The sequence below is a fragment of the Rhinopithecus roxellana genome, chromosome 5, assembly GCF_007565055.1.
Source record: "Rhinopithecus roxellana isolate Shanxi Qingling chromosome 5, ASM756505v1, whole genome shotgun sequence".
NCBI lineage: Eukaryota > Metazoa > Chordata > Mammalia > Primates > Cercopithecidae > Rhinopithecus > Rhinopithecus roxellana.
In genome coordinates, this window is record NC_044553.1 from 170,843,042 (window position 1) to 170,854,210 (window position 11,169).

Here is an 11,169-nt window from a genome sequence, read left to right on the forward strand (position 1 = left end):
CCAGGCTGGTCTTGAATTCCTGAACTCAAGCGATCCACCCACCTTGGCCTCCCAAAGTGCAGGGATTACAGGTGTGAGCCACCATACCTGACCTCAAATTTTAAAAGCTGTAAAAGCATCCTGATTTCTCTCTTTCGTTCACCTCCCAAATGAATCCATCAGCCGGTCCAACTGACTCTTTTTTTTTTTTTTTTTTTTTTGAGATGGAGTCTCGCTCTGTCGCCCGGGCTGGAGTGCAGTGGCCAGTTCTCAGCTCACTGCAAGCTCCACCTCCCGGGTTTATGCCATTCTCCTGCCTCAGCCTCTGAGTAGCTGGGACTACAGGCACCCGCCACCTCGCCCGGCTAGTTTTTTGTATTTTTTAGTAGAGACGGGGTTTCACCGTGTTAGCCAGGATGGTCTCGATCTCCTGACCTCGTGATCCGCCTGTCTCGGCCTCCCAAAGTGCTGGGATTACAGGCTTGAGCCACCGCGCCAGGCCCCAACTGACTCTAAATCAAAGCCCAAGCCAGTTCATTTCACTGCATCTCCACTGCCATCATCCATTGATGCTTATTTTTGGACCCATTCCAAGCTGCCATAGTCTCAAAACTGCTGGTAAAACTACCTAACTCAAAGGGTCACATTATGACTTCCATGGCCTTAGGCATTTTTGCTTTCTTGGTTTCTGTGCTACAGTAGAAATATATACAGTTGACACTTGAACAACACGAGTTTGAACTGCGCAATGCACTCATATGTAGACTTTTTTCCTGCCTGTGACACCTCTGAAATGGCAAGACCAACCCCTGGTCTTTCTCCTCTATCTCAGCCTACTCAATGTGAAGACAAGGATGAAGATCTTTATAATGATCCATGTCTACTTAATGAACAGTCTTCCTTATGACTTTTGTAATAACATTTTCTTTTCTCTAGGTTAGTCTATTATAAGAATACAATACGTAACACATCTAATATACAATGTGTGTGCTAATTGACTGTTTATGTTATTAGTAAGGCTTCTTGTCAGCAGTAAGCTATTAATAGTTAAGTTTTTGGGGAGTGAAAGTTATATGTAAGTTTTCTACTGTGTGAAGAATTTTCTACTGTGTCAGCTCCCCAATCCCCTGGTTGTGCAAAGATCAACTGTATTTGGGCTTTGTCCCTCGTTCCTGAGACAGAGCTCCTAAAACACATGGAATTTTCTAACAGAAGTATCTTTTGCTTTTCATAACAAGCCTCCTTCAATCATACCTAATGCGATGACATGGAGTGGGGCCCCTAGATGGCTTCAAAATTAGAAGGTGGGGCTGGGTATGGTGGTTCACACCTGTAATCCCAGTACTTTAGGAGGCCAAGGTGGGAGGATCGCTTGAGCACAGCAAGTCAAGACTGCAGTAAGCTGTGTTCGCACCATTGAGCACCAGGCTGGGTGACAGAGAGAGACTTCCTCCTTCTACCCCCAAAATAATTGAAAAGTGGGAACTTTCAGCTTCATCCCATCCCCTACCTCCAAGGAAAAGAAGGGGCTGGTGATTGAGCTATAAATTCTTCAACAAGAGATAGAAGAGGTTCTGTGCTGGCAAACACATGACAGTACTGTGGGGAAGGGCAACAAGGCATGGAAGCTCTGCATATTCCCCCATTACATTGCCCTGTGTATCTTTTCCATTCAGCTGTTTGAGTGGCATCCTTCATAATAAACTAGTAAATGTAAGTAACATGTTTTCCTCAGTTCTGTGAGTCATTTTAGTGAATTATTCATGCTGAGGAAGGAATTGTAGGAAGCCTTGACTTTACAGCTGGTCAGTCAGAGTGCAGATGGTCTAAGGAACTTGTGACTGGTGTCTAAATGAGAGTATCCTTGTGGGACTGAGCCATTAATTTGTGGGGGTCTGAACTAACTCCTGGAGTTGACATCAGAATTGAAATGACTTGTAGGTCACCCAGTTGCTGACAGAGACTTGAAGAATTGGTGTGGAAAGTCACCATGTATTTAGTATCAGAAAGAACATCAGAGGTACATTCTTCTATTAAAAAAATTAATTATGTTTCCGTTTTTGTTTGTTTCTTTGTTTTTTGTCGAGACAGAGTCTCACTCTGTCGTTCAGGCTGGAGTGCGATGGCACCATATCAGCTCACTGCAGCCTGCACCCCCTGGGTTGAAGCAATTCTCCTGCATCAGCCTCCCTAGTAGCTGTGATTATACGTGTGCACTACTATGCCCGGCTAATTTTTGTATTTTTAGTAGAGACAGGGTCTTGCCATCCCCGTCCCCACCTTCTAATTTTATGGGGACCAGCACCCATCCTAAAACCATTTAGGGGTCCCACTCCATGTCACCTCATTAGGTGTGATTGAAAGAGGCTTGTTATGAAAAGAGGCTTCTTATGTCTCAAACTCCTGACCTCAAGTGATCTGCCCGCCTTGGCCTCCCAAAGTGCTGGGATTACAGGAGTGAGACACCACACCCTGCCAAAAAAAAAATTATATTTCTTTTTTTTCTTTTCAGACAGTTTCACACTTGCTGGCCAAGCTGGAGTGCAATGGTGCAATCTCGGCTCAGGCTCACTGCAACCTCTGCCTCCCAGGTCCAAGCGATTCTCCTGCCTCAGCCTCCCGAGTAGCTGGGATTACAGGCACGCGCCACCATGCCTGGCTAATTTTTTGTATTTTTAGTAGAAATAGGGTTTCACCATGTTAGCCAGGCTGGTCTCAAACTCCTGACCTCAGGTGATCCGCTCGCCTCAGCCTCCCAAAGTGCTGAGATTACAGGCATGAGCCACTGCGCCTGGCCTAATATTTCATCTTTTTTTTTTAAAGACGGGGTCTCCATATGTTGCCCAGGCTGGTCTAGACCTCCTGACCTCAAATAATCCTCCCACCTCAGCTTCCCAATAGCTGGGATTATAGGCACAGGCCACCAAGCCCCAAAAATTATGTTTTAAAACTGTGTTGCTATAAATACAAATATAATCCCAGCTAATTATGTTAGTGGATCTTCAGGTGTTGCTTTTCTGGCTGGAAACCTCTGTGATCACTGGAGCCTCTGTCCAAGTTTTGCTCGGGCCTGCTGGGCTCACTTTGCCCACTTGGCCTGGCAGGCTGAGCTAGGCTCACACTACCAACCAGGATCCTACTCCTGCCAAGGGAGATTGCATGAAGTGGTGAGGGGTGTGTGAGTGAGCATGGAGTCCAACTGTGCAGTCAGACATTCCAGCTGCCACAGTGGGTTGAACAACTCCAGGTGCCAGCTTGCATGCTGGTTCTCTGCAAGGCTGCAGCTGGACCAGGCACACACAAGCAGCTTCCATGCCTGGCACCAGGGAACATGGTGGTGCCTGGAGGCATGGAGACACCAGGAACATAAGGGCTCCAAAGAGGGAGTCACAGCCCTGGCTTGAAGAGCTCCCCGATCTGAGCTCCCCGAAGGGCCACAGCTCTTCTTTCCTCCTCTTTGCCTGGAGGGTGGCGAGAAGAGGGTAGCTCCTCTCTGCTAGGCAAGTCATCCCAACAAGTGTTGAGTTCTAGAAGCAAAGAGGGTAGCTCCTTCTGCAGCTAGCCATCCTGACAAGAGTTTAACTATCAGCTGAGAGGGTAGCTCCCCTCTGCAGCTGGTCGTCTCATTGTCTGCAGTGCTCTGGCTGAGCCCAGGGCTTTTATGGGCCTCAGATGGGAGGAAGTGCTGCCAATTGATCCATGGGTAGCCATGGGAGGGCCAGGAAAAGGCACTGCAAGTTCCCACTCCAGTCAGCAGGACTAGCAGCCTGGCCTTCAGTCTTCAGGCCCTCCCTGGCCTGAAGGTGGGGCTTCACTGGTAACATGCCCTCTTCCACCCAGGAGCCAGTCTGCCACCTTCCATGGTGCCCAGGTTGACCTTGCCAAAGGGCACCTGTAGTCCAGTGCTGAGTTGTCCTCAGACCCTCCTCGGCTTCCCCCCAGAGCTCCTTGGGGCCCAAATTCTGGAAAAGTCCAAGACGGCAGGGGGCTGGTGTGTCAATGCTGGCCCAAGTGTGCACACACCTGGCCAGACTGTAACAGTGCCTGAGCTCAACCCCAACACTGCTCTGAGATCGGAGCAGGCACCAGGAGCAGGGAGAGGCTAGGCACCAGGAGCAGACACCCCCAAGCCTGAGAGGGGAGGGAGATTTTCCCAGGACCCCAAGGGTGCAGACTGCAGAGATGCCCAGGTCCTGTGCCTGGGAGGGTAGGACTCCTGCCTGCCTACTCTGTGGAGCAGCATGCAGGCAGCCCTGGTCACGCCTCCTTGCAGCTCCAGGTCCTCACTGGGCCCCTCTCTGCCCACCCCTCTGTGCCCAACCACTGCTGCTCCCTGCTGGCAGGTGGCTCAGCCTGGCCCCATTGCAGTGGCACCCAAGGTGGCAGGCTCGGTGGGGGGGCTCTCACTTGTCCCTGGCTCCTGCTGGCTTTGTGGAGCACAGCACTACTCCAGCCCAGCTCTGCTCCTCCTGGCACCCTCCCCACAGCAGCTGACCTGATGACAGCGGCCGCCATGGACAGCCAGCTGCTGCCATCAGTTGCACTTAGTTTGTTCTTATTATTTGAAAATATTTAAAGCATTTTCATGGGACCCTAAGATTATTGTGGCCTTTGCCCAATAAAAAAAAAAAAACTCAAAATGAATCATAGACCTGAATTTAAAAATTAAAGTTAAAAAAGTCTTAGAAGAAAATCCCTATGTTATTGAGTTAGACATAGCCTTCTTAGATATGGAACACACACTTAGATATGAATACCAACATACATGTTCGTAGGAAAGGTACAACCACTGTGGAAAATAGTTTGGTACTTCCTTTGAAAATAAAATGTACTTACTATACAACTCAGCAATTGCACCCTTAAGCAGAGAAATGACATTTTCATATAGAAGTTTGTAGAAGAATGTTCATAGCAGCTGTATTTATGAGTTCAAAACTGGAAACTACCCAAATCTCCTTCAATGAATAAATGGCTAAAACTGCGATACATACATACCATGGACTACTAATAAGCAATGAAAAAACAATACAACACCTTGGATAAATCTCTAGGAAATTATGCTGGGTTAAGAAAAAAAGAACTTCAAAAGAATACATAGTACATTATTGCATTTATGTAACAATCATGTAATAACATAATTATAGACATAGGCCGGTCTTGGTGGCTCACACCCATAATCCCTGCACTTTGGGAGGCTGAGTCAGGTGGATCTCTTGAGCCCAGGAGTTCAAGACCAGCCTGGGCAACATAGCAAGGCCCCTGTGTCTAAAAATAATGATAATAGTAACATAATTATTGAGATAGAGAACAGGCTAGTAGTTCTCTGGGGATTAGGGAAGGGTAGAAAGGATGGGTGATGTTGATGCCAATTTTTTGGTTGTGATATTGTATTATAGTTGCATAGGATGTTAACATTGCAGGAGACTGAGGAAAGGTACATGTGACTTCCCTGTACATTTATCTTGCAGGTAACTTTACAATTATTTCAAAATAAAAAGTAGGTGTATATAGACTGTCCCCAGCTTACAATGGTTTGATCTACAATTTTAAAACTTTACCACAGTGCAAAAGCAATACACATTCGACCAGGTGTAGTGGCTGTGGCTCATGGCTATAATCCTAGCACTTTGGGAGGCCAAGGCGGGTGGATCACCTGAGATCAGGAGTTCAAGACCAGCCTAGGCAACACGGTGAAACCCCATCTCCACTAAAAATACAAAACTCAGCTGGGTGTGGTGGCATATGCCTGTAATCCCAGCTACTGTGGAGCCGAGGCAGGAGAATTGCTTGAATTCCAGGAGGTGGAGGTTGTACTGAGTTGAGATCACGCCACTGCACTCCAGCCTGGGCAACAGAGCGAGACTCCATCTCAAAAAACAAACAAACAAAAAAAGCAATACACAGTCAGTAGAAACCATACTTCAAGTACCTATACAACCATTCTGTTTTCACTTTCAAAAACTATCCAATAAATTATTATACATAAGATATTAAACACTTTATGATAAAATAGGCTTGTGTTAGGCAATTTGGCCCAATTATAAGCTAATGTAAGTGTTCTGAGCACATTTAAGGTAGGCTAGGGTAGGCTATGATGTTTGGTAGGTTAGGTAGATTAAATACATTTTCAATTTGAGATAGTTTCAGTTTATGATGGGTTTCTCTGAATGTAATCCCATCTTAAGCTGAGGAACATCTGTATGTGTATATATGTGAAAAGTGTACATATGTGCCTGTGTCTGTGTGTGTATACATATATAGTATTTGTGTATGTATGTATGTATATACATATATATTGCATATATTAAAACATTGACATCGATAACCCCCATCTTCTCTACCCATCCCTAATTCCCAGAGAACTACTAGCCTACTCTCCATCTCCATAATTATGCTATTATTACTTTTTTAGATGTGTGTGTGTATGTGAATAATGAAGATGCAATATGTCAAAATTTGTGGAGAGAGGGACATCAGCAAAATGGAGAAGTAGGCAGCTACAAATTTTCACACTGCCACAGAAATGCTGAACAAATAACCAGAAATTCTCAGAGCAACTTTATCAGAACTTTGGAAAATAGTTAAAGATTTACAGCAACCAAGCAAATGTTCATTTAAAAATTTTATTTATTACTTTATTTATTACTTTATTTATTTATTTGTTTATTTATTTATTTATTTATTTTTTTAGAGACAAGTTTTCATTACATTGCCCAGTCTGGTCTCGAATTCCTGGGCTCAAGTGATCCTCCTGTCTTAGCCTCCCAAAGTGCTCAGATTATAGGGTAAGCCAACATGCCCAGCCAATTTTTTTTTAAGGCAACTTGAAAATGGAAAGAAAACTTTATCAACCCTTTCCCTGACTCAATAGCAGTCTTACAGATGGCAGCCCACCTTCCCAGGGTGGGACTCCGTTTATAGAGAGCTTGGGACTCCGTTTATAGGGACTTGTTTACAGAAGCAGAGCCAACTTTATACACAATTATTATGTATGTCCATTCTAACCTGTCTGGGTGTTACCTGAAAAACTGATGCAAAGTGCTCATTTTGTTTTCACACTGTAACCCACTGTAGAAAAGCAGCAGGCATTGTTTAAACATTGTAAGGCAAACAAACAAACTGCAACTGCCTGGGGCCGAAGAGTACAGTTGCTACGTATATTAACCCTCCTAAAGCCTGGGAGTAAAAGCCAGGGAGAGAGAATTGTTGGGAAGTTAGGGCATTCAAATTCAAAAGTGCTGTGTATATAGGACAACTTAGAAAGCAACACACATGTCTGGGATAGGATGCATGTTCAGAGAACTGAGAACAGCCTAAGATTCCACCACTGATTGACATATAGACTCAGTGCAACCAGGAAATGAATGCTGAAGAATTTCAAATGGCCTTATTAAGTGTTAAAGGAGTGCTCCTGCAAAAAGTCAGATCTCAAAGATTGGAAAAAGTTTTGTTTGTTTGTTTGTTTGTTTGCTTTTTAAGTTCCTAGGGTTCAGGGAAATTTCAGTAAAAACCCTGGCTGTACAAAAAGTTAAGCCATCAACAATCAAGAACAGCAAACTCTAGGGAATGTAAATAATCTGTTTTCCAGAGATAACACATTATAATATTCAAATGTCCAGTTTTCAACAACAACAAAAAACCACAAAGCATACAAAGAAGTAGGAAAGCAGTGGGAAAAATAAATTGACAGAAACCATTGCTGAGGCAGCACAGACATCAGACTTACTAGACACAGACTTTAAAGTTTTTTTTCTTTTTGAGAAAGAGGGCATTTTTATGTCTTCTTTTGAGAAGTGGCTCTTCATGTCCCTTTGCCCACTTTTTATTTTTTATTTTATTTTATTTTTTTGAGACAGAGTCTTGCTCTGTTGCCCAGGCTGGAGTGCAGTGGTGCAATCTCAGCTTATTGCAGCCTCTGCCTCCCGGGTTCGAGCGATTCTCCTGCCTCAGCCTCCTGAGTAGCTGGGACTACAGGTGCGTGCCATCACACCCAGCTAATTTTTTGTATTTTCTGTAGAGGTGGGGTTTCACTGTGTTAGCCAGGATGGTCTCAATCTCCTGGCCTCGTGATCCACCAGCCTCGGCCTCCCAAAGTGCTGGGATTACAGGCAAGAGCCACTGCACCCAGCCTATGCCCACTTTTTAATGGGATTGTTATTTGAGTTCCTTGTATATTCTGGATATTAGTCCCTTGACAAATGAATAGTTTGCAAATATTTTTTCCCTTATAACAGGCTGTTTCTTCACTCTATTGATAGTTTCCTTTGCTGTGTAGAAGCTTTTTAATTTAATACAGTCCCATTTGTCTATTTTTCTTTTTGTTGCCTGTGCTTTCAAGGTCTTAGCCGTGAAATCTTTGCCTAGACCAGTGTCCTGAAGTGTTTTCTCTATATTTTTTCTAGTATTTTAATAGTTTCAGATCTTACCTTTAAGTCTTTAATCTATTTTAAGTTGATTTTTCTATATGGTGAGAGACGGGGGTCCAGTTTCATTCTTCTGCATATGAATTTACAATTTTACTAGCACAATTGGTTGGAGAGACTGACCTTTCCCCAATGTATGCTCTTGGTGCCTTTGTTGAAAATCAGTTGTCTGTAAACATGCAAATTTATTTCTGGATTCTCTATTCTGTTGCATTGGTCTATGTGTTTGTTTTTATACTGATACCATCCTGTTTTATATCATCTGCCTCTAACTTTGCTCTTTTTGCTCATAATTGCTTTGGCTATTCAGGCTTTTTTTTTTCCTGGTTCTATATAAATTTTAGAATTGCTTTGTCTAATTGTGTGAAAAAATGATGTTGATATTTTAATAGAGATTGCATTGCATTTGTAGATTGCTTTAAACAGTGTGGTCATTTTAATGATACTAATTCTTCCAATCATTAGCATGGGATGTCTTTCCATTTGGTTGTGTACTCTTCAATTTCTTTTAACAGTACTTTGTAGTTTTCCTTGTACAGATCTTTCACCTCCTTGGTTAAATTACTCCTAGGTATATTTTTTTGTCACTATTGTAAATGGAATTACCTTTCTTATTTCTCTCTCGGCTAGTTTGTTACTAATAACACTACTGATTTTTGTATGTTAATTTTTTATCCTGTAACGTTACTGAATTATTTTCGCAATAAAGAGTTTTTTGGTGGAGTCTTTAGGTTTTTCTGGATATAAGATCATAGATCATATCATCAGCAAAGAGGGACAGTTTGACTTCCTCTTTTCCAATTTGGATGCCATATATTTCTTTCTCTTGCCTACTTGCTCTGGCTACGATTTCCAGTATTATGTTGAATAAGAGTGGTGAAAGTGGGCATCTTTATCTTGTTCCAGTTCTTAGAGGAAAGGCTTTCAGTTTTTCCCCATTCAGTATGGTGTTAGCTGTCGGTTTGTCATACATGTCCTTTATTATGGTGAGGTATGCCTTCTCTGCCTAGTTTGTTGAGAGTTTTTATCATGAAGGGATGTTGAGTTTTATTAAACACTTTTTCTGCATGAGCTAAGAGATCATATGGTTTTGGTCCTCCATTCTGTTGATGTGATGTATGCTGTTTACTGATTTGCATACATCGAACCATCCTTGCATCCCTGGGATGAATCCCACTTGATCATGGTGTATTATCTTTGTGGTATGCTGTTGGATTTGATTTGCTAGTATTTTTGAGGATTTTTGTGTCTATGTTCATCAGGTATATTGGTCTACAGTTTTCTTTTTTGTTGCATCTTTGTCTGGTTTTGGCAACTGGGTAATGCTGGCCTCATAGAATGAGTCAGGGAGAATCTCCTCCTCTCCAATTTTTTGGAAAAGTTTGTAGACAATTGGTGTTAGCTCTTCTTTGAAAGTTAGGTGGAATTCAGTATGAAGCCATCTAGTCCTGGACTTTTCTTTGTTGGGAGACTTTTATTACTTCTTTGATCTCCTTACTTGTTAATGGACTGTTTAGGTTTTCTCTCTCTTCCTGGTTCAATCTTGGTGGGTTATATATATTGAATTTTTCCATTTTCTCTAGATTTTCCAGTTTATTGGTGTATAGTTGTTTATATAAGTATCTGATGATCTTGTGTATTTCTGAGTATCAGTTATAATGTCTCCTTTTTCATTTCTGATTTTATTTGGATCTTTTTTTTGCTTAGTCTAGCAAGTGGTTTATCAATTTTGTTTATCTTTTCAAAAAGCCAACTCTTCATGTTATTGATCCTCTGTATTGTTTTTTATTATTTATTTATTTATTTTGAGATGGAGTCTCACTCTGTTGCCCAGGCTGGAGGGCAGTGGCACAGTTTCGGCTCACTGCAACCTTCACTTCCCAGGTTCAAGTGATTCTTCTGCCTCAGCCTCCCGAGTAGCTGGGATTACAGGCACATGCCACCACGCCCGGCTATTATTTTGTATTTTTAGTAGAGATGAGATTTCACCATGTTAGCCAGGATTGTCTCAATCTCCTGACCTTGTGGTCTGCCCACCTTGGCCTCCCAAAGTGCTGGGATTACAGGAGTGAGCCTCTGCGCCTGGCTGATCCTTTGTATTGTTTTTTTAGTGTCAATTTCATTTAGTTCTGCCTCGATGTTTATTATTTCCTTCCTTCCACTAATTTTGGTTTTGGTTTGATCTTGCTTTTCAAGTTCCTTGAAGTGCATTATTAGATTATTTACTTTAAATCTTTCTATTGTTTTGATGTAGGCACTTATTTCTATTTTTTTTTCAAGTATCACAATGTTTATTGATAGATACAAGTATATAAAATCAGGGCATGAACATGACTTGATAAATTAAGTAGACTTAATTTCAATACTATAATAGGAGGGACCAATTCAAATTTAAAATACGGAACGCTTCACGAATTTGCGTGTCATCCTTGCACAGGGGCCATGCTAATCTTCTCTGTATAGTTCCAATTTTAGTATATGTGCTGCCGAAGCGAGCACAGCACTTATTTCTATAAACTTCCCTCTCAGCACTGCTTTTGTTGTATCCCATAGATTTTAGAATGTTATACTTTGATTTTCATTTGTTTCAATAAATTTTTATTTCTTCCTTAATTTCTTCCTTGACCCAGTGGTCATTCAGGAGCATGTTGTTTAATTTTCATGTATTTGTACAGTTTCCACAGTTCCTCTTGTTATTGATTTGGTTTTTGGTGGTTTGATAAAATTGTGATATATCAATTTTCAAAAACTTGTTGAGAGACAAGTT

At 42.1% G+C, this 11,169-nt stretch overlaps 1 non-coding gene across 1 annotated transcript; it reads right to left on the bottom strand.

Moving 5' to 3' along the window:
* Window positions 1-10,794: 10,794 nt before the first annotated feature.
* On the bottom strand, window positions 10,795-10,901 carry LOC115897765. The gene has a single exon (XR_004057561.1). It is a non-coding gene; the product is annotated as a U6 spliceosomal RNA (small nuclear RNA).
* Window positions 10,902-11,169: the final 268 nt, after the last annotated feature.